Here is a 22,873-nt window from a genome sequence, read left to right on the forward strand (position 1 = left end):
CAAATCCTCTCTGGAGGAATCATTGTCAACCCAAGTCTCAATTCCCACAGTTAAGAGTTCCAAATTAATATAAACTCACAATCAGAAGCCACAAAATTCATGAGGAAATAATCAAAAAAGACAACCCACAGATGCAAGTCCAAAACTATGTTGGATGTTAGATGTTTTAGAATCAGAACACAAAAGGGTATATTAAAAAAAGAACTAGGGCCAAGGGTTTGGCTCAGTGGTTCCACCGCCTGCCTCACAGGTGCAAGGTCCCGGGTTTGATCCCCAGTGCCCCAAAAAAAAGAGAACTAAAATTACAAGTCAGAATCAAGATACTCTCAAAAGTTACCAGGCAAATGTGAAAAGGAACCACATAATGTATAGATTTGTTTGTTATAATAGTTTAAATAGTTTATGATTCATTGGAATAGCTAATACTAAATGAGATACTGCTGAAGAGATTAGTGAACTAGAAGATAAACTTGAAAAAAAAAGGCATCGCAGAGAGAAGATGGAAAAGAATTAGGTCCATCATATGTTTATCAGTCATAGTAGGAGACAGGAAAGTGAATATGAACATGGCAATTGTCAAATTATGATAGTTGAGAATTTCCCAGAGTTGATGAAAGATTAAAAATCCTCAGGATGCACAATGCCTCTGTTGTGGTTTGTGTTTAGATGTCGCCCCAAAGCCTCATGCTGATATGGTAAGACTTTCTTTTTCAGAGATAGTTTAATCTGGAATGTGTGATGCTGAGATTAAGGGTGTGTGATTACTAAACCACTACATGTGATTGATTAGTTTGGCACCGCCCTAATCCCGGTAGTCTGAATAAGATAAAAGGGGTGGAAAGATGCTGGTAACTGTCTCTTGTTACCCTTGCTATTTGTGTGTGCCATGTTGTTTCTGCTCTGCCATACCTGTTTGTCATCCCTGCCTTGGAGTCGGCCGATTATGGGCTGAAACCACTATGAAATGTAAGCCAAATAAACCCCTTCCCCTCTAACTTTGGGTGTTGGGTATTTTGTCTCAGCAACAAGAGAAAAGTAACTAACACAGGCTCCTAAGCAGAATAAGGAAAAGGAACACCAAGAGATGGAAAGGAATATGATACTAACATCTGACTTTCAACAGCAATAATGGGAGCACTGAAAATAATAGTAGCTTGAAATAATAACATTCATGTGACAAGAGAAAAATCTATCTAGAATTATATACTTAGCAAAATAATTTTTCAAGCATGAAAACAATACTTTTCAGATCAACAAAAGCTAAGAATTACTACCACCAGAATTTAACTGAATGATTTTCTGGAAGGTATACTTCAGAAGCTGGATATGGTCTTACACTTCAGTAATCCCAACTACCTAGGAACTGAAGCAAGAGGATTACTTGAGTTTACAAGTTCTAGACCAGCCTGGGCAACATATTGAGAACACAGAAAAAGAAGGAGAAGGAGCTATAATTCAGGAAGAAATAAAATTATCTCAGGAGGAAGTTCTGAGGAAAAATAAGATTGGCGAGAAAATAAAGTGGCAAATATGAATAAATGTAAACAAATATCAAGGGCAAAATAACAGTTTATCATGTGTGGGGTTAAAAAAAGGTAAAACCAAATAATGGAACAAAGACATAAAATATAAAAAGATTACTGAAGTTAAAGCATTATAACAGTAGGTGTCAGTAATCTATTGCAAAGCAAATAGCTATAAAACCTTAAAGACGTACAACTACATTTGTTTATTGCTCATACATCTGAAGTCTGCTTGGAGTATGTTAGGAAACTCTCCTGTGCTTAGCTAAGCTCACTTATTATGTCCAGGATCAGATGATCTAGGACAGACTTTTCTGGGAGTCTTAACTGCTCTGGGTCACTTAGTCACCAGCTGGGTTCCCTGGCCAAGTCCTTAAGTCATTGGCAGAGATGCAAAAGGGAATAAACAAATGCACAAGCACATTTTAAGGCTCTTCTTCCATCTCACTGACCAGAGCAAATCACATGGCTGAGGGCAGAGTGATAGTAGAATAGAACTATGAAGGTTTATAGCAAAAGGTTTGTATGCAAAGAGTGGTGAAGAATTGAAGTGGTAAACACTTGAACAATCCAAGATCCTTCTATTGTCCATAAAAGTTTAGGGTTAACCTTAACCCTAACCCACAACTTTAAATAGGAGAGGCTTGTTTTGGCTCACAGTTTGTAGATGTTTCAGTCCATAGTTGGCCGGTCAGCTCCAAGAAAGAATCCCGTGGTAGAGGGGCCTGAGCAGAGGAAAGGTGCTCACATCATTGCATCTAGGAAGCAGAGAGCTCAAATGAAGAACAGGGAAGGGAGATATACTCTTCCAAGTCACACCCAAAGTGACCTGCCTCTTCCAACCAGACACCACCTCCTAATAGCAAGCAAGTCAGCTCTAAGCCCCCATAATCCCAATCACCTTCCAAATACAAGAGATTTGGAGGGCCATTTTAGATCTAAACCGTAACATGCCATAACAATTTTTAGTAAAGATAACAGAATGAAGAATGGATAGTGCCACAAATGATGCATAAAGAACATGTAAAATGAATGAGAAATGGGGCTGGGGATGTAGCTCATTGGCGCTGCGCCTGCCTGGCAAGCACAGGGTCCTGAGTTCAATCACCAGTACCGGAAAAAAGAAAAATGAGAAATTAATCCTGTTTTAAACCACAGAGATTTTGGAAGTAGGTGTGGTCAAGTGACTTTGGCTAGTATAATATGAAACATGCATCACTTCCAAGAGGGTGGTGTAAGAGCCAGTACATGAGTCATGCCATAATGCTGTTATTGTAGCCTGACTTAGCAAAAGATGACTAACATACACAAGCTATTTTATAATGAGAAAAGTTTCAACTCACCAGGAATATGTAATAATTCTAAATTGTATTCACATAATAATATAGCTTCAAACTATACTATAGAGTGAACATTGATAGAAGTGGAAAAAGAAATAGATTCATTATCATAGCAGAATTTGGAACTCATTAGTTGTTATGGTTTGAATGTTTGTGTCCTTCCAAAATTCCTAGGTTGAAACTAATCACTAGGACACTGGTATTAGAAGGTGCAGCTTTTCATTAGTTGATTGGATCGTTCATGAGGGCTCCATCTTCATGAATGGGATTGATGACTTTATGAAAGAAATGTAATTGTACTGATTATATCTTTAACCACAATGGAGATAAGTAAGGAATTGAAAACAAAAAAATAAGATTCCCTGTTGCAACATTTAAAAACACTCCTGAAAATAACAGTTTTAAAAAGATAATAATGAAAAAAATTTTGTTTGTTTTTTGAGGCAGGGTCTCACTATGCAGTTTAGGCTGGCCTTAAACTCATGGGGATCCTCCTAGCTCAGCCTCTTGTAGCCTGTGCCAACACTCTGGGCGAAAATTTTTAAATGTAATTGAATGATACTGAAAATATATTTCAAATTTGTGTTTTCAGTGGGCAGATTTTTTTCCTTTTTCTTTCTTTCTTTTTTTTTGCCTTGGTAGGGATTGCATTTGTCACTGGACAGGAACTAAGGAGGTTCCCCACAGTGCAAACAGGGAATCTTGACTCACAACACCCACGGGGCACATTGCAGATTTGCTGATATCCATCACAGAAAAAGAATTTTCAAACTGTATCACTGTAACCAGCACTGCAAAATGGAACTTTAAAAATTAGACTTTTTTCCTTTGGAGACAAGTGACTTCTTTAAACTTCCTTAGGCCCAGGGCTTAATTGGCTGCCCCCACCTCTTCTCAGCCCAGATGAATGGAGAGAATATGCAGATGCTGGTACCAGGATGTCAAAGCTCAGTTTCATTTCCTTAGGCAAGAGAGGGTGTGAGCAGGGTTGGGGAAGGGGTGTGGGGGAGGGGTAGGAGGTGGTGCACACCTGTAATTCCAGCGCCCAGGAGGCTGAGGCAGGAGGATCCCTGAGTTCCAGGCCAGCCTAGGCTACCTAGTGAGTTCAAGGCCACCCTGAACTACACAGAGAGACCTTGTCTCAACAAGCAAACAAACAACCACAAAAAGGAAAGGATGAAAGTCTGTACATAGCTACTCTCTCATTGTATTCCCTCTACCCCCTTCCTTGGTATAAAAGACCCAGCACACCTGTAGATGATGAGATGGTAATTTTATTGTAGAAAGCTAAGTTAATTAGACATCTTGTAGGCAGTTAGGGCCGACCCTCCAGGAGTCAATGTGAAAGACAGTTCAGATACATAGACTAAAAGTCAGCATAATAAAAAGAGAAAAGTACTACACTCACATACTTCCCCTAGAGATGAATAGCAGTGATTGATATTCTAAATAGGTATCAGTCACCTTGGGTGGGGACCAAAATCTCCCTAGTCCATTCCTTCTGGGGAAGTCCTTGTTCCTTACATGTACATTTGCTAGGTAACCAGCTTCCCCATTTGATTGCCATTTAATCAATATTACCTAAGTGACTATACTTGTTATAATCTTATTGGTTGATCATAATTTTGTCCCACCTCGTGATTTCCCAGCGGATCATTATTACCTAAGGGACTATACTTGTAATTTTAATAGTTGACTGTAGTTTCATCCCACCTTGACCCCACCTCACCTCATGGCTTTGTTCAATAAAACACCTTTGAGAAGCGAGGTGGGTGGGCAACCCACTTTCCGGTCCCCTTCTGTCTCTCTTAGACAGAAGCTTTCTTTCAATAAATTTTTCCTACTCTTGGGCTGGAGATTTAGCCTAGTGGTTCTGTGCCTCCCTCCCAAGTGCAAGGTCCTGAGTTTGATCCCCGGTACCAAAAAATATATATATTTTTTTCTACTCTTAACCTCTGTTGATCCTAGAAGTCATTCTTGGATTTTAGAGAAGACGAACTCAAGTTTCAGATGCCTACAAATTGGGAGTTGTAATATTTTCCTTATTTGGATTACTTGGTGCCCAATATCAATTTGAGGCAAATGGGCCTCTCCATCTTCTCAGAGCTAGCTTTGTATAATCCTTTTTCCAGGGCCAGGGATTTAGCCCAGTGGTGGTTCCGCCACCTGTCTCGCAAACACAAGGTCCTGAGTTCGATCCCTGGTACCAAAAAAAAAATATATATATATATACACACACACACACATATATATATATATATATATGTGTGTGTGTGTGTGTATATATATATCTCCTTGGAAATGGAAAATCCTTTTTCCATTTCCCCTTTTACCAAAATAAATGGCTTTCTTTGATTTGGTCTGCAGTGAGCAGATGAACCTGAGCTTATGAAACTAAGTGGTTGGTAACATCAGTAAGAGGCACGAAAAGGTTTATCAAGAATGATCTTAAAAGTACACACTCAGAGAGGATAGAGTGTGGACCTTTGGACAGAGAGTGCCTTGTGTCCGGGGTTGGGGGGTTTATGTGGGCTTGGGGGTGTCCTCAAGATGGGTTACCTCGGGTGTGTATTCCTAGTCTGTCTTGTTTACCCATCTGGGCAGGCTGTGTTAGAATGCAAACCATTTACATACATTGTGTTTGAAGCTGAGGTACGTTCTTGAGGAGGTCCATAGGAGGCAGTGAAATTTATAGGTGAAAGACACAGGTCAGACCCTAGTTTATTTAAGAACCTTAAGAAAAGAAATTTTTTTTTTTTTTTGGAAATTTTTTTAAAGTGAGTTTCCTGGAAGGGAAAAAGGCACTAGTAACATTTATGTCCTGAAACTGCAGTGTTTTGTTTTTTTTAAGTACAATTTAAAAATTATGGTTTTCAGCTGGGCATGGTGGCGCATACCTATAATCTCAGCACTCAGGATGCAGAGGCAGGAGGAATGCCGAGAGTTCAAGGCCAGCCTGAACTACATACCAAGACTCTAATTGGGCTGGAGATTTAGCTCAGAGGTTTCGCGGCCTGCTGCACAAGTGCAAGGACCCGAGTTGGATCCCCCGGTACCAAAAAAAAAAAAAAAATTACAATTTTCTTTGTCTCCTTTCTACCTATCTTTATTACTTCTATCCTACTTGAAACCCAAGGCCTACTCACTGAGCTGCCACCTTCCCAGCAAGTGTGTGCATGAACATGAATGAGTGCCCAAACACACACAACACACACACACACACACAAACTTTAATTTTTTTTTTTTTTTTTTTGGTTCCGGGGATCGAACTCAGGACCTTGCACTTTCAAGGCAGGCACTGGAACCACTAAGCTAAATACCCGGCCCTCACACTTTAAATTTTTGAGATAGGGTCTTGCTAAGTCACTAAATTGAACAGGCTGGGCTCAAACTTGTGATCTTCCTACTTAGCCTACCAGAGTACTGGGATTACAAGTGTGTGCCACCACATCTGGCTAGCAGAAAGAGTTTAAGAGGGAAATTTATATCCTCCTATTCTTATAAAAGAACAAAGGTGTAAAGTAAATGTGTTAATCACTTAACTTTTTTATATGGATGTATACCACATTTTATTTTTCCACTCACAAATTAATGAACATTTGCATTTTCTGCACTTTTTAGTTATTATAAATAATGTTCCTATGGACATTCATATACAAGTTTTTGAGTGACCAAGTTTTCATTTCCTTTCTTTTGCATATATGCATAGAGTTACATTGTAACTCTATTTCAAATTTTTGAGGAACTATCAGGTTTTTTTTTAAGGCAGGATTATAACAGTTCTGTAGACCCTTTCTAGGGCTTCTTTCCAGATTCTTGGTGTCCTGAGTAAAGAATTGGACAAGACACGTGAAAAAGGTAGTGAGATCTTTACATTTATTAAAAGTAGGAAAAGAATTATGCTCTACAGAGTTATTGTGGGGCAACTAAAGGTAGGAAAAGTAGTATACTCTACACAGTGAGAGCAGAGGTTAATGGCCGATGTCTTCTGTACTCCTCACTCCTCATGCTGATGTCAGATTTAGGCCATCAAATCTGCTCTATTTCATGCCAGAATTGAAGATACATAGCACTTTCTGAATGATACCAGGTACAGGGCTTGGGAACTGTTTTCTGTGAATGTGTCCTGGATCTCTATGATTGGCAGGTCACACCCACTTGCCCACCAAGTCTGCCACACCCTAATCTCCTGCCTCATGGTCTCTCTATGTAGTTCAATTGGCCTTGAACTCTAGGTAGTCCAGGATGGCCTTGGACATGCAGTGAATCTTGTGCCTCAGCCTCCTCAGTGCTGGGATTACAGGTGTGTGTCATCACAGATTGTTTCCCAAAGTGGCTTTTTACCTTTTACGTTCACACCAGTTATATAAAAGGGCTCCAATTTCTTTACATCTTCATCTGCATTTGTCATTTTATGTTTTTGATTATAGCCATCCTAGTGGAAGTGAAGTGATATCTCATTGTGGTTTTGGTTTCCATTTCCCTGAGAATTGATGTGTAATTACTTAATTTAAAAAGGTTAGGCCGTAGGCCATAGCACAAGCCTCTAGTTCTAGCACTTGGGAATCTGAGGCAGGAGGATCACCATGAGTTGGAGGCCAACTTGGCCTACACAGTGAATTCAAGGCCAGCTTGAACTACATAGTGAGACCCTGTCTCAAGGTGAGTCTGAACAACATAGCAAGGCTGTCTCAAAAAAAAAAGGTAAAAGAAGGAAAGTAAAAAGAAGGGCAATAAAAGGTAAGATCATATATTAATTAGCTAGAAAACAGATACAGTAAGGAAGACTAATAAAGCCTGAATTTTTTTGGGGGGGGGGTACTAGGGATCGAACTCAGGACCTTGCGCTTTCGAGGCAGGTGCCAGAACCACTGAGCTAAATCCCCGGCCCAAGCCTGAAATTTTTAATAAAGATTGATTAAACTGACAAATTTCTGACAAGGCTGATATTCATGTACCATCTATATATAAATAGATAGGTCATGTACCATATATATATATAAATATGTATATACACATATGTACACACAAACACATATTTAATATATATAATTACACACACATATATAATCTCTGTATATCCACTAATCTATCAAACTTAATCATTTAAGTCACTATTTGGGGAACTTTTACCTGTAGCCAAACATATTTCCAACTGATAAACCAATCAAAACAGAAAGTTAGATTGTGATTTAAAACTACAACCATTTTCTAAGCAGGGTGGAATATGTTAGAGGAAGTAATCTTAGGAAGGCTCTTCTGTTTATCTGAGAACCTCAATATATTTTTGATATGCAAGGGCCAGCCTGGAGCTGATTGAAAGGGCCACAGAGGCAAAAGGCAAGAAGAGCATCAGTTAACTACTGTTAAATACCAAACACTTCTCAACCTGGTGGATTAAAGCAGTACTAATTTATTATTTCTCTGCTTTAAACTGTGTCTCTAGATAAGCTTGGCTTTCCTCTGCAGGTTGTGAATCCGTCTGCCCCACATGTGGTCATTCAGGTAGGCCCAGGCTAAAGGGACAGCAACTGCCCAAGGGATGCTCATCTCATGATGATGTCAGAGGCGCTAACATTTTAAGCTTTCACTTTGTCTTTTTTGTTTGTTTGTTTGTTGTTGTTGGTGTGGTTTTGGGGGTTGCTTTTTGGTACCGGGGATTGAACTCGGTGATCATGGTATCTCCTCTGCTAGGTAAGTTTATTGAACTCGGGACCTTGCACTTGCGAGGGAGGTGGCGGAACCCACCACTGAGCTAAATCCCCGGCCCCACAACTCAATACTTTTTACTTCCCTTTTCCCTCCTTTCCCTCCCCCTTCACTTTTTATTTCACTTAAAATCCACTATCGTTTGTTTTTTTTTTTTTGGTACCGGGGATCGATCTCGGGTCCTTGTGCTTGCGCAGCAGGCGGCGAAACCACTAAGCTAAATTCCCAGCCTCCACTGTCATTTTAAACTTTTGTCTCATTTTCCTTTGTGTTAATATGCTTTTTGTTTGTTTGTTTGTTTGTTTGTGGGTTTTTTGGTACCTGGGATCGAACTCGGGACCTTCCACTTTTGAGGCAGGCGGCAGAACCACTGAGCTAAATCGCTGACCGTTAATATTCTATTGGCCAATGCAAGTCACATGATAAGCTCAAAGTCAAGAGGTAGAAGAATACATTCTACTTCTAGAAGGAGAAACCACAAAGTCATATGACAACAGGTGTGGACATAGGGAGCAGTGAAGGATGGAGAACAATAAATAGACTACTAGAATTTGCCATCTCATAGCTATTTGAATTCCTCTTCAAAACAAATTCACCCCAATTCCAGACCTTCCAAAGCCTCATCCCTATTCAAAATCCTTTTGAGGCTCAAAGTCCAAGTTCTGGACAAACAAACACTACCAAGTCTCCCTGACCTGGGATTAAGGTGTGTCTCTAGATCAGGCCCTTGACTCCTGAGAGTGGTTTCCCAGTCCATCCTCTACAGCCATTGGTTCTGCCCTCTTGAAGCTCCCTTTCCAACAACTTGCTTGGTTAATTCTGAAGACTCTTTTCTTCCCCCAGTATTGGAGAAAGCATTGAAGAATCTACTTTTGATGGCTGACCAGCTTTCTTAGCTTGGTACATTCCCACAGAAAGTTAGGGAAATCTCTGCTTCTTTTAATTCAGAGTGATATTGCTCTCACCAATACGTAACTCTCAAACAGCTTATGGGTTTTCTATGTATTTGATTCCAGTCAACTCCATATCACAAAAATCATACAATTCTTTTTGACATGTGCTTCATTCTGTAGACTCAGTTAACTCACTGATACTGGGGTGGGGGGGACACATCAGTATTTTATAAGAACACATCATTTGATCCCTTTTGTCAGCTCAGAGGATTCATACTTTTGATTTTATTTTTGCTCCCAAATTATATTTTAATTTAAGAATATTTTACTGGCTTCAGAGAGGCTGAAGAGTAGAAACTTCTATTTTTCAAGCTAGCAATTTGTGGGCTTACAGTCTCCCTAATGATTGCTTGCAAAGACTAGACAGTTCTTTTCTTTTCTTTTGTGACAGTTCTTTTCTGAGCATGTCTTGTAGTACCTTTTCAAATTTATAGTATCAGAAAGTCCTACTCTTGACATTTTGCCTTTATATGTCTTCTCTTTAACTCTAAAAATTCAGTAGACAAATTTTCTGCCATTCAGATCTTCAGACAAGTTTTACTAATGTTTCACACTGCTTAACACAGAGTGCCTGTTCCTGTCTCCTGTGAGTTTCCCCACCATTTCCAGCATCCTGTAATGTTTTCTCATTTTTTGTTGTCTGCTCCCAAGCCCAATGCGCCTCATGTTTGAGGTTTGTTATGGCAGCTTTCCCACCTCAAGCACCAGTTACTGAATCACCCTGCAAAACAATCCACCCCATAGTTCAGTGGCTTAAAACAACAATTACTTATTCTCACTTGTGTGTCTACACATCAGCTACAGATTGGCTGATTTAAATTGAGCTCAGCTGGGCTACTCTGCTTCCAGTTGGAAGTCTATCTGGGCTTTGCTCCTCTCTGCAGGTTGAGCTCAGCTCTGTCTCATGTATTTTGAATCTGGGGCCCAAGCTCTTTTCATGGAGTACTGAGGTGTAAGAGAGCATACCTCACTGTACCAGTCTGGTTTTTGTACTTCTATCATTTCTGTTGACATCACATTGACCAAAACGAATGTTGAAGCTGAGACCAGGCCAAGGAATAAGAAAGTACACTGCACCACTAGGGAGGGGAGCTGCAAAGTCTCATGGAAAAGGACATAGGGGTGAAGAATGAGGTCCAATGATTCAATCTATCACTGTTATTCTGTATATGGAATAAGAATTGCGAGAGGTCCATCTAGGAAAGAGGATAGAGAGGAAAGATGAAGAGGTGATGAGAATCTAGGGAGCAGTGTTATGATCAGTGAGAAATCTCTGGTGAAGGAAGTATGAATATTCATCTAAGAAAGAAGATATTTAAACCGGCTATATTGGTGCACATCTTTGCACCTCCCAGCACTCTGAGAGACTGAGACACAAAGATTGCAGGTTCAAGCCCAGCCTGGACATTTCAGTGACTTCTTGAGACTGTCTCAAAACAAAACAAAACAAAAACACTGGGAACATATCTTAGTGCAAAGGCCTTGGGTTTAATCCCAGTACCAAAAAACAAGTTTTTAAAAATACATGAATTGAGCAAAAAAAAATACATGAATTTAAGGGATTTTATGCTTGATGCTTGTAATGTTAAACTCCCTCTGTCACCTCAGACTTTGAATAAAGGCTGTTTGACCCACAAAGGCCCTGTAGGGATGATGATGAGTGTGTGTGTGTGCATGTGTATATGAAACCAAGGGTCAAATTCCTTTGGGGACAATGAGGTGCAGGGGCAGAAATCGAATAAATTCAGCCTAAGCTGTCACTTGGATGCTGGAATGAGTAGAGAGAAGCATACCCTGGTTACTTATAGGCATCTTGGCAGCACATTGAGCCCTCCATAGGAGAAGGGATGGTGGTTTTAGCTGATCATATTTGTATTTTAAGGGGTCAGGAGTCTAACTGACATCTGGACTTTACCCGAGAGGATCAATTTCCAGTCTAGGGGAAACGAAATCTACCTCCCTGCCATTCCATCTGGATTTCAGCTCTTCTTGATTGGCCCCTGGGACCTACTCTGGACCTTCCCTTTGTGGAGAAGGCTTTGCCTTTCCAGCTCCCTTCTCCAGCCTTACACCCTCCCTGTGCACCATCATCAACTCAGCTCCTCCACTCTCCCATGAGGCGGGCAGCAGGCACTGTGCCAAGCTCTAAGACTGTCTAGCTCTGGCATCATGCCCTCATCCAGGCCTTTTCTCCACTGCTGGTTTCAATAACTTCCATCCATTAGCAGGGTAGACAGAATAGTATCTCCTCACAGCTGTCCATGTCCTCATCTTGGAACCTGTGTGTCTTAGTTACTTTTCTCATTGCTGAGACAAAATACTGAACACTCCGTTAAAGGAGGAAAGGTTTATTTAGCTCACAGTTTGTTGAGGTTTCAGTCTATAGCTGGCTGGCTCTGAGGTAGGGCAGCACAGCAGAGAGGGACAGCAGGGGAAAAACTGTTCATGGCAGGACAGTCAAGAAGCCACAGCAGCATCAAAGCTCCCTTTCCCTTTTATTTCTTCCAGGCTACAAGCCTATTGGTTGGTTCTACCCACACCCTGGGGTGGGCCTTCTCATTATCCACACCCAGAACTATTCTAAACCAATCAGTGAACTAGTTTAGTTATCCTGCAATCTTTATCCATATTCACACACCCTAGATCAGTGATGGCAAAATTTTAGAGATGAGTGCCCACTTATTTTTCACAAAGTGCCAACACTGCAATTGAACCTGAATACTGAGGTTTCAGTTTAGAAAAAACAACTTATATATTAACATCTTTTGTCTTAGAAAAAAACCAAATAACATGCATGCCACAGGTTTGCCACCACTGCCCTATATCCTATATCCTATATCCCTATATATCTCCCTATATATACCCTATATCCACCTCCAAAAAGCCCCGCCTATGAGGGCATGAGGCTTTGGGAGAACATCTAGATTCAAGCCATAAAACTGTGCAAATGTTACTTTGCGTGGAAAAGGGGACTTTGCAGATGTGATTAAGGTAACAGACCTGGAGGAATTTATGCTGAATGATCTATGTAGACCCAGTTTAGTCACAAGTTGTTAAAAGGGAAAAACCTTCCCTGCCTGGGTCTGAGAGGTGAAATGGAAGGAGGAGGAGATATTTGAAGCATGAACATGGAGGATGTCAGCCACAAACCAAGGGCCTCTAGAAGCCAGGAATGGCCCTCAGCTGACAGCTGGCAAGGAAAGTGTCAGTCCCACAACACCTGCACAGAATCAAATTCTGCCGACAATGTGAATGTGCAAGGAAACATCCTCTATATTAGCTTCCAGAATAGGTGACAGCTGGGTCAGATCTCTGACCTATACCTTCCTCCACAGGGTGGTTCTACAGAATGATTAAGAAAAATCATGCTATGCAAGCTGCTAAATGTGTGGAAAGTCAGAAAAGCAGCAAAAGCAAACAAATGCAATTAGCAGATGTTTACTGAGGGCATAGGGTGGTACTCCAGGCCCTGTGCCAGACCCTGTGCCAGACCCCAGGATTCTGTCACAGTTCTGTCCCTCAGCAGAATTCTTGACACTGCAGAGAAGTAGATTAAGACAAAGGTACCTCCAGACCAAAGTGTAAGCTGTGGGCCATGGGGGTGCAGAAGAGGTTCCAGTGTAGGCTCCAAGGCCAGGGCTCCAAGGCTTCCAGAAGAAGTAACGTCCAACCTGGAATCTAAGGAGGAGCTGCCAAGAGGAGAGGAAGGACCAGACTGTGCAAAGCCCTGGTGATGAAAGCAGGACCCCTAGTCCAGGCTTGTGGCATCACGGTGCTGGGACGGGAGGGGTGGAGATGGCGATGAGGCTGGAGGAGTGGCAGGAGTCTGATCGCCGCAGGCCTGGGAAGCCACATGGGCTTGCTTCTGAGGACAGAAGAGTGTGTAGGGGACCAAGATTGTTTGTGCTAGGATAATATTAGGGCAGTTTGGAAAGTTTGCGCTGGCTGCTACTGGGGCTGGAGATGGAGGAAGTGAGCCTGGGTGCAGACACCAGTGAGGAGGCTGCTCCAGCAATGGGGTGGCGGGGTCTCTGCCAGGGTGAGGGTACATTCAGGAAACACAGGGTGGTTTTCTCATCTCCCAGATGAGGGGTTGGAAGCCCCAGCAGAATCATAAGGCAGATTTTGTTGTCTTGGAGAGGGAGCCTATAAAAAGCACCCCCTCACACACCAGCTACAGAGTACTGGGCTTGGAGGGTGGCTGACTTTCTTGTCAACACACCTCATTTTCCTTTCACTATATGTTCATGTGACCCAATCTAGTACTCCAGGATTTGTCGGCCAGGATTTATGTCTCCTAGAATATACTTTTTTTTTGGTCTGATGGTTTAAGGGGTATCAGGCTGGGGGTCTGTTGTGGCCATCTTATCACTATACAAAGAAGGTCTGCAGATGCAGGGTGGGGAGACTCTATGAGGAGCTGAAGATGTAGTTGGCAGCAAGAAAGACATCAAAAAGAGGCAGAAAAAAATCAGTTTCTTAGTGCATACTTGGATCTAGCTTTGCCTGACTGTTACCAGGTTTTGGGGTGCTGAAGTCTCCTTCTGGAGGTGGTTTCTAGGTTCTTTCTACCTTGAGCAAGGAATTGGTCAAGATAAGTGCAAATGGTAGCAAAGTTTTATTAAAGGTAGGAAAAGAGGCTGGGCATGGTGGTACATGCCTGTAATCCATGCACTCAGGAGGCTGAGGCAGGAGAATCACTGAACTTAAAACCAGCTGGGCTACTTAGTGAGTTCAAGGCCAGCCTGAACTACATAGCGGGCCCCTGTCTCAAAAAACAAAACAATAACAACAACACAATAAATAAAAATAAAGGCAGGAAAAGAAACAGGCTCTGCAGTGTGAGTTTGGGCCAAGTAAAAATAGGAGAAGAAGCACACCAAGAGCATTAGGGTGGGCCACCATGCAAGAGACAACATAGTGGTAAAACTAAATGTGTACTGTCCTTTTTGTGTTGCCCACTCCTTGAGCTGACATCAGGTCTAGGCCAAACTGTGGAAAACCTGCTCAAGTTCTCGTGAGAGAACATGGGCCAATACACAAGATTCCAGGGAGTCTTGCACTCCTGAATGCGAGGGTGACAGTAGGGAATGGTAGAGATTGTGACAAATGGAAAATACATGATCTCCCAAATGCCAGCCTTTTGTTACCATGACAACAGCTAGGCATTACCAGCTCCTCCCATTTTTTAAGCGTGACCAAACTTCAGATTTTTAAAGAGAGATCTAATGGTTAAGTGTTGGCTCACATTTTTAGAAATCATGATTTGAGCCAGGCACACAACGAGGTGGCTGGACTTGGCCCATGGACCACCTGTGTTTGGTCTCTGCTTTCTGTACACACTGTCCTGGCAAGGCCCAGCCCCAACATTGTACAAACAGCTATGGGAAGGGCCACTTGTGAGACCCTCAGGGGTGCCCCGCACTGTACCTGACCATGACCCCTCTTCCTAAAAGGCTCAGTGATGGAGCCCACAAGCTCAGGTCCCTAAGATGCTGTTCCAGAGCTTGCAGCCTTGCTGCGCCTGCCTGGTCCATCATGTCTAATACGGGTGTCAGCCGAAAGTAAATTAAATCCGCTAGGCTGTAATTTGCAAAGGAAACATTTTATGGCAGTAACTAAACAGAGCATTATGTTTTAATCAGGGTTTTTAAATGTTGTTTTAAAAATCATTTTATTGTGCAGAAGCTGGTATCCTAAGAGCTATAATTCCTTAACTAACAGTATGCTAATGCAATACCCTCTAGTCTAGATGTGCTTAGCAGCCCGGGCATTTGTCTTGTTGCTTTTAAACCTATATATTTTCAGAGTAGAAGTGCTACACTGCCTTCCAGCTGCTCAGATGGGGAAACCTGACAACAGCTTCCTTAGAGGGTAGTTGCCTTTTCCCTTGCTTTGAGAGAGAAACAAAATAATTAGTATCAAAATAATTTATATCATTTTATTTATTTGTGAGTGCAAGTACGCTGCTTACATGTATATGTGTGTTTATATAGAAAACATTTGTATTCTGTGGCCCAATGAATTCCATAATCCCTTGAGGGTGCTCATTTTTATAGATAAATACATTGAGGCACAGAGAGGTGAAGTAACTTACCATAGGTCACACAACAAGTAAGCGATAAAGATTGACATCTGGCTTCAAAATCTATACTCTGCACCATTACTTTCTGCCTCTCATTCAGCTCCTGTAGCCCCCAGCTCACTCATCTTTCAGGGCTCTCTCCTGTCACTCCTCTCATCTCCTAGATAGCTACTTTTTTGCTTTGTTTTGTTTTTTAAGACAGGGTCTTGCTATGTAGCTCAGGCTGGCCTTAAACCCACAATTAGCCCAGGCTGGCCTTGAACTCATGGTGATGCTCTTGCTTCTGCTTCCTAAGAGTTGGGATTACAGGCATTGGCTCCCAGATATTCATTTATTCCTGTGTTTTACGAACATCAAGTGTCTACTGTGTGCCAGGCCCTATTTTAAATGCTGGGGAATCCACCCTGAGCTGTTCTGTGGGGTCCCGGTCAGGTGGGGCTCACAGCCTATGGGATGAAGGAAGTACAGTTATCCCCACAAGAGCCTATCAACATCTGAACTCGGATTAGAAAAAAATGCTCCTTGCTCCAGTCACTTTACTGCTATCCATGGGAAAAGTCATATAAAGATGATTGTGATGAATGGGAACTGAGCCCTTGGAGTTGCACACAACCACTACAACTTCACAGTGTGGACTGTGCGGCGGGGGACAGAGGAGGGCCTGCTGATATCTGGAGGAGGGGCAGAGAGGCGTCCAGCAGGTAGCTGAGATTGGAAGAAGGATGAACGGATGTGAGTGGGTGGGAAGAGTGTGACCTGCGGCACAAGCAGGGGCCACTAAGGCATAAGAAGAGCTGCAGGAGGCTTTGGACTGTGTCCGCTTAGCGAAGCTGGAGCTGTGTTTCCCAAGATGCCCTTCCCTGTGTGGTTCTGAAACAGGGTTGCCTTCAACAGAAATTTGTATAGTTAGAGAGGAGAGATGGGTAGTCAACTTGGCTATGGTTATTCAGGTGCTGTTCCAGCTCATGCATTAGGCATAGGGGCAGTGGACTTAGAGGAACTGCTTATCCAGTCCCCAGGATCTAACGTCCAGTCCCAATGTTAAATCTTTTATTAGAAAACATCAGTTGGGCACAGTGGCTCATGCCTAAATCCCAGCAGTCTGGGAGACTGAGGCAGGAGGATCAAAAATTTGAGCCCAGGGCCGGGGATTTAGCTCAGTGGTTCTGGCACCTGCCTCGAAAGTGCAAGGTCCCGAGTTCGAGCTCCAGTACCAAAAAAAAAAAAAAAATTGAGCCCAACCTGGGCAACTTAGTGACTTGGCATGACACTATCTCAAAGTTTATAAAAAAGGGGACTGAGGATTTAGCTCGGTGGCACCGAGCCTGCCTTGCAAGTTCGATCCACGGTACAAAAAAAATTTATAAAACGGGCCAGGGCTGGAAGTCCCATTTGACCCCGCTATTCCACTGCTGGGGATCTTTCCCAAAGAATTAAAAGAATCATACCACAGTGATATATGTGCGTCCATGTTCATAGCAGCACAGTTTGTGATAGCTAAAACTTGGAAACAGCCCAAATGCCCATCAACTGGAGACTGGATCAAGAAAATGTGGGATTTTTAAAATAAAATGGAGTACTACTCAGCCATAAAAAATGAGAAATTAGAGACATTTATAGCTAAATGGATGCACATTGAGGTGATACTCTTAAGTGAAATAAATAGGACACACATGTATAAATACCAAATAGTTTCTCTGGTGTGAGAAACAAAGTGTAAATAAGGACTAAAATGTATAATAGGTAATGTGAAATAGGAAGAAAAGGGGCAAAGGGGAAGGAAGTGGGAGGGCTAGGGGAAAGGATAGAAGGGAATGGGATTAATATGAGAAAATGGAAAAACAGGAACAAAATCTTTGTAAATAGGGAGGAATGGAGGGGTTGAAGGGAGGGCTGGGCAAGGGTGAAAAATAAGAACCAAGAGAGATTATGTAAAGGTGCAAATTTCCAGTGATGAATGTCATTATATTGTATACCTAAAGTGTACCAATGATTAGAATGAATAATCGATAATGTAAAATAGGAAGAAAAGGTCCAAAGGGGTAGGGGTAGTGGGAGGGGCAGGGGAAAGGAAAGAAGGGAAAGGAAAAATGATGAGAAATGGAAAAAATGGAAATAAAGTTTTTGTAAATAGGGAAGGGTGGAGGGGGTGAAGGGAGGGCTAGGAATGGGGAAAAAGTAAGAACCAAGATGCATTATGTAAAGGTACAAGTTCCCAACGAGAAATGTAATTGTGTTGTATACCTAAAATGTACCAATAAAAGAATTTAACAAAACAAAACAAAACAGGGCCAGGGATGTAGCTCAGTGCAAAAGTCCTGGGTTCCACCCCCAGTTTTGTTTTTTTTTAAGTATGAGATATAATTTCACATACCATAAGTGGCCCTTTAAAAATACACGATTCAGGGCCCGGGATTTAGCTCAGTGGTTCCAGCACCTGCCTCGCAAGCACAAGGTCCTGAGTTTGATCCCCCAAAGTTGTACAAGCATCATCACTATCCAGTTTCAGAACATTGTTGTAGTCCCCAGAGAAATCCTGTACTCATTGGCAATCACTCCTGGTTCTTCCCCCTCCAGTCCCTGGAAACCACTAATCTACTTTCCATCTCTGGATTTTCCTACTCTGGATGTTTTCTATAAGTAGAATCAAACAACATTTGGCTTTTGCATCTGGCTTCTTTCACTTGGTGTAATGTTTGCAGTGTTTATCCTCGCTGCCTGTGTACCAGTACTGTGCTTCCTTTTTCTGGCTGAATAATATTCTGGATACTTGGGTTGCTTCTACTTTTTTGGCCAGTAGGAAAAATGTTACTATAAATACTTTTTTTTTTCTTTTTTCTTTTTCCCCTTTGGTACTGGGACTCTAACTCAGGGCCTGGAGCTTGCCAGGCAAGCACTGTGCCACTGAGCTACTTCCACGGCCCTTGTTGTTATAAAATCCCTATATACAAGTTTTTCTGTGGATATTATACATTTTTAAATCTCTTGGTTGTATACCTTGGTGTGAAATCACTGGGCCATATGGTAACACCACATTTAAATTTATGAAGAATTGCCAAACTGCTTTCTATAGTGGGTGCACAATTTTATATTTCTACCAGCAAAGCAGGAGGGTTTTAATTTCTCCACATCCTTGCCAACCCTTGTTATTGTCTGTCTTTCTGATTACAGCCATCCTAGTGGGTATAAGTATCTCACTGTGGCTTTGGCTTGCATTTCTCTAGTAACGAATGATATTGAACATCCCTTCATGTGCTTATTAAACACTTCTTTATCTTTCTAGGAGAAACATCTATATAGATCTTTTCACCATTTAAAAATTGGTTTATTCACCTTTTTATTATTGAGTTGCAATAATTCTTCATATATTCTGGATATTGTACCCTTACTCTATATATGGTTTGCAAATGTTTTCATTTTCTCAATAGTGTCCTTTGAAGCATATTTATTTATTTTTCAGTTACTTAAAAATCCTCTTAAAATTTTTCATTAGTATGTGTTTGCAGTACATAATGATTGCATTCATTGTAGGGAATTGGTACATGTGTATAACACATCTCAATTCTTCCCCCCCCACCGCCTTTTTAAATTAAAAAATCCAGCATCAGATACATTTATTTATTTTATAGGTTATTATCAAGTTAGTTAGCATAAATACAGATTAACAACCAGACTAGCAGGCTAAAAAACATGAAAAACACACAAGACAATTATACTAATCAAGGCATATTTTTAGATACATTGTCCACGCTGGATTACAATACCTTTTTTTCCCTTTTTCCTATTGTCAGTCTTTTGTTTTGCACTTTATTTCTGTATTGGCTTTCTCATATAAGAGAAATCAGTACAGCTAGGACGGTTGGAGCTGGGAGCTGGGAGGTCACTCCCCCTCCAGCAGCTGAGTTTGGGCAGCACCCAAGGGCCATTCCTCCTTCCATTGTTCTAAGTGAAGTAGAAATAAACATAACAAAGACCCTGGAAGACCCAAGTTCGATCCCTCGATCCCCACCCCACCCCCACAAAAAAAACAAAAAACAAACAAACAAAGACCGTGGAAATCACTACAGCTCCAGGCCAGAGCACATGTGTGTTAGATCCTTTCGCCTTTTTCCCACTCATTAAATGTTCACATGGGCTGGGTTAAAGGCACACATCTGTAATCCCAGCCCTTGGGAGGTTGAGGCAGGAGGATCCCCCGCCTGAGTTCAAGGCCGGCCTACAGAGTAGACCCTTAGGTATGGACTTTCTCTCATGCATGTCATTTAATCAGAGTGGACTCTGGGACAGGCACATGTGTTGGAAGCCTCTGAGATAACTCAGCATTCTGTCAGTCTTACTTAGAGACCCAAGGTGGGGTGCACTTGTTTTTTTGTTTTTTTGTTACCAAGGATCGAACTTGGGACCTTGCACTTGTGAGGCAGGTGGCACCACTGAGCTAAATCCCTGGCCCTTGGGTGCACTTCTTTTAAAATCCGAAAACCTGATTTACTGGAGTGTTTTTTATTTTCCTGTTCTCCTGACACCACTTTTCTGTTCATGCCATCTTTTGGTTTCTGTCGGCATGGACCAGCCCTGAGCTCATCTTCTATTTTCTTCAATAATTATAGCTGCTCTTTCTTTTACCATTGGATATACACTTGTAATTCTTTGCTCATCATACACAAGAGCCTGGAATCTGTCTGTTTGACCCATTGTGTGGTATCAAACCACAGGATATTTAAGCTTGTGTGTCAAATTTACTTCACTCAACATTATGATCTCGCAGTGCATCCATTTTCCTGCAAATGACTTGAGTTTATCCTTCTTTATGGCAGAGTAGCACTCCATTATTTAGCTATTATGAATTGAGCTGCTGTAAACTTAGCTATGCATACATCACAGTGATATGATGACTTCAACTCTTTGAGGAATGAAGCATAATTTTTGGTACCAGGGATCGAGCTCAGGACCTTGTGCTTGTGAGGTAGGTGACAGCACCACTGAGCTAAATGCCCTACCCTGAAGCATAATTTTTTAAGAAGGGGCTTGCTGTGTTGCCCACGTTGACCCCAAATTCCTGGACTAAAGAGACCCACTTGCCTCAGTCTCCTGAGAAGCTGGGACTATAGGTGTGCACCAGAGCACCTAGCTGAGGCACCAAATTTTAAATGTTTCTGAAACTGAGTCATTTTTCCTTTGTGCTTTGATGTACTTACACTTGTGCTTTGATGTATTTAAGAAACATTGTATCTAAGAAATTATTTAGGAAACTATTGCATTTAAGAAACTATTGCTGAATCCAAAGTCCCTATATTTTCTTCTAAGAGTTGTATAGTTTTAGCTCTTTGTCTTTGACCTATTTAGATCTTTGATCCATTTGAGTTAATTTTTGTATATGGTGTGAGGTAGAGATCCAACTTCATTCTTTTACATTGGGATATCTGGTTGTCACGGAACCATTTATTGCAGACTAAAAATAAAAGGATTTCTCCATTGATCACTTTGGCATCCTAATTGACCACTGTTATGGCTGGGATCTAAAATATCCATCAAGGGCTGGGAATTTAGCTCAGTGGTTCCACCGCCTGCCTCACAAGCGCAAGGTCCTGAGTTCGATCCCCGGTACCAAAAAAATAAAAAATAAAGAAATAAAATAAAATATCCATCAAAAAGGCTCACTGTGTTGAAGGTTTGGTTGCTGATGGGCTTCTGGGAAGTGATTGTTAATGAGAGCTTTAATTTCACTGGTGGATTAATGCATTGATAAGGTCATAATTTGATGGCAATATTGGGAGGTTACAGATACTTTGGAGGCAGGGCCTGCTGGGAGGAAAGGGGTCACTAGGGGCAGGCCTTTGCAGGGTATATTTTTTCTCAGACTTCTCCCCGCTCACTTTGCTGAAGTGAGCAGCTTTTCTCCTCCATGCCTTTCTACCATGAAATCTCTGCCTTGGAGCCAGCTGGCCATGGACTGAAACCTCTGAAACCACAAACCCAAATAAACCTTTTCTCTTTTAAGTTGTGTGCATCAGGTATTTTGTCCTAGCGATGGAAAGCTGACTAATGCAACCAAACATTTATGAGTTTAGGGCCAGGGATTTAGCTCAGTGGTTCCACTGCCTGCCTCGCAAGTGCAAGGTCCTGAGTTCGATCCCCAGTACCAAAAAAAACCCCAAACATTTATGAGTTTATTCTTGGACTCCCAATTCTGTTCTGACGAACCGTATATCTATCACTGTGCTGGTAACTGAAGATTTTAAAGAGAGGAGTGACTCACCAACTTTAAGACAAATGGGGAGAGACCTGTAAGGAGGCTGCAACAGTTCTCCACATGAGAGTTTCTTTTTTTAGTCATGCTGGGGACTGAAACCCAGGACCTCATGCATGGTAAGCAAGTGCTCTACCACTAAGCTACCTCCCTAGCCCCGTGTGAGGGATGTTTAAGGTGGCAGCTTAGGATGTTTAGAGAAAGGAGCAGATCTGAAGACTATTTAAGATAAAGAATGGCCAGGACTTGGTGCCTCAGATGTGGGAGTGAGGGACCAGAAGAAGTCTAGGGTGTCTCTCAGACTTTTGGCTTTGGTGGCTGGCTGGGTCAGCAGTGTGAGTGATGGAGCTGCTTATGGACTGAGGAGATCACGTTCGGTGTGGGGGATGCATTTAATTTGGAACATGCTGAGTTTGAGGTGATTGTGGGATATCTAAATGGCCACACCCAGGAGGCAGTTGGATGTGAGATTCTGCATTTAGGGCCCAGACAAAGATGGAGCCAGAGATGCTGGATTCATCTGTATACAGGTGGTTGGAGAGGCAGAGGACTATGGGAGCAGCAGAGGGGTGGAGAGGACCTAGCCTAAGAGATGAATGAGGGAACGCAGAAAGAGGAGGAGCCACCTGTTTCTACTTCATTTTAATTTCAGATTCTAGGTTTTCCTGGTGCTGGTGACATTTCTGGCTTTCAGAGTTTGAAATATGACATTTTTGAGTCCGGTGTGGTGGTGTACCCTTTAATCCCAGCACTTGGGAGGCTGAGGCAGGAGGATCTCTGCAAGTTTAGGGCCAGGCCAGCCTGGTGAGTTAGTTTAAGGGCAGGCTGGAACACTGGAATATACAGTGAGCCCATGTCTCAAAAAGGAAAGCCAACAAACATACAACAAACTTGAAATATGACATTTCCACTCCAGGGCATGAGCCAGTTCAAATGGGTTTCTGCGTTCTGTGGATATGGGGCATTCCCTCCCTAGGGGCTAGGGTTTCCACTCTGCTCTGATGTGGCATCTAGCA

General features: G+C 42.0%; 2 protein-coding genes across 2 annotated transcripts in view; one reads left to right on the forward strand and one right to left on the reverse strand.

Annotated features, from left to right (window-relative positions):
• Nucleotides 1-2,293, reverse strand: part of Zbtb43 (zinc finger and BTB domain containing 43) — a 40,387-nt gene extending 38,094 nt beyond the window's left edge. The window contains exon 1 of the mRNA XM_021262044.2: nucleotides 2,182-2,293. The gene's annotated coding sequence lies outside the window, so the exon portion shown is untranslated. The remainder of the gene's footprint in view (nucleotides 1-2,181) is intronic.
• LOC147826077 (uncharacterized) overlaps nucleotides 1-22,873 on the forward strand; it is an 80,973-nt gene that overhangs the window by 8,949 nt on the left and 49,151 nt on the right. The gene's annotated exons all lie outside the window — the stretch shown is intronic.

The sequence above is a fragment of the Heterocephalus glaber genome, unplaced genomic scaffold (assembly GCF_053883595.1).
Source record: "Heterocephalus glaber isolate CG9 unplaced genomic scaffold, H.glaber_assembly_v1.0 deba00001479, whole genome shotgun sequence".
In the NCBI taxonomy this organism is placed as follows: Eukaryota; Metazoa; Chordata; class Mammalia; order Rodentia; family Bathyergidae; genus Heterocephalus; species Heterocephalus glaber.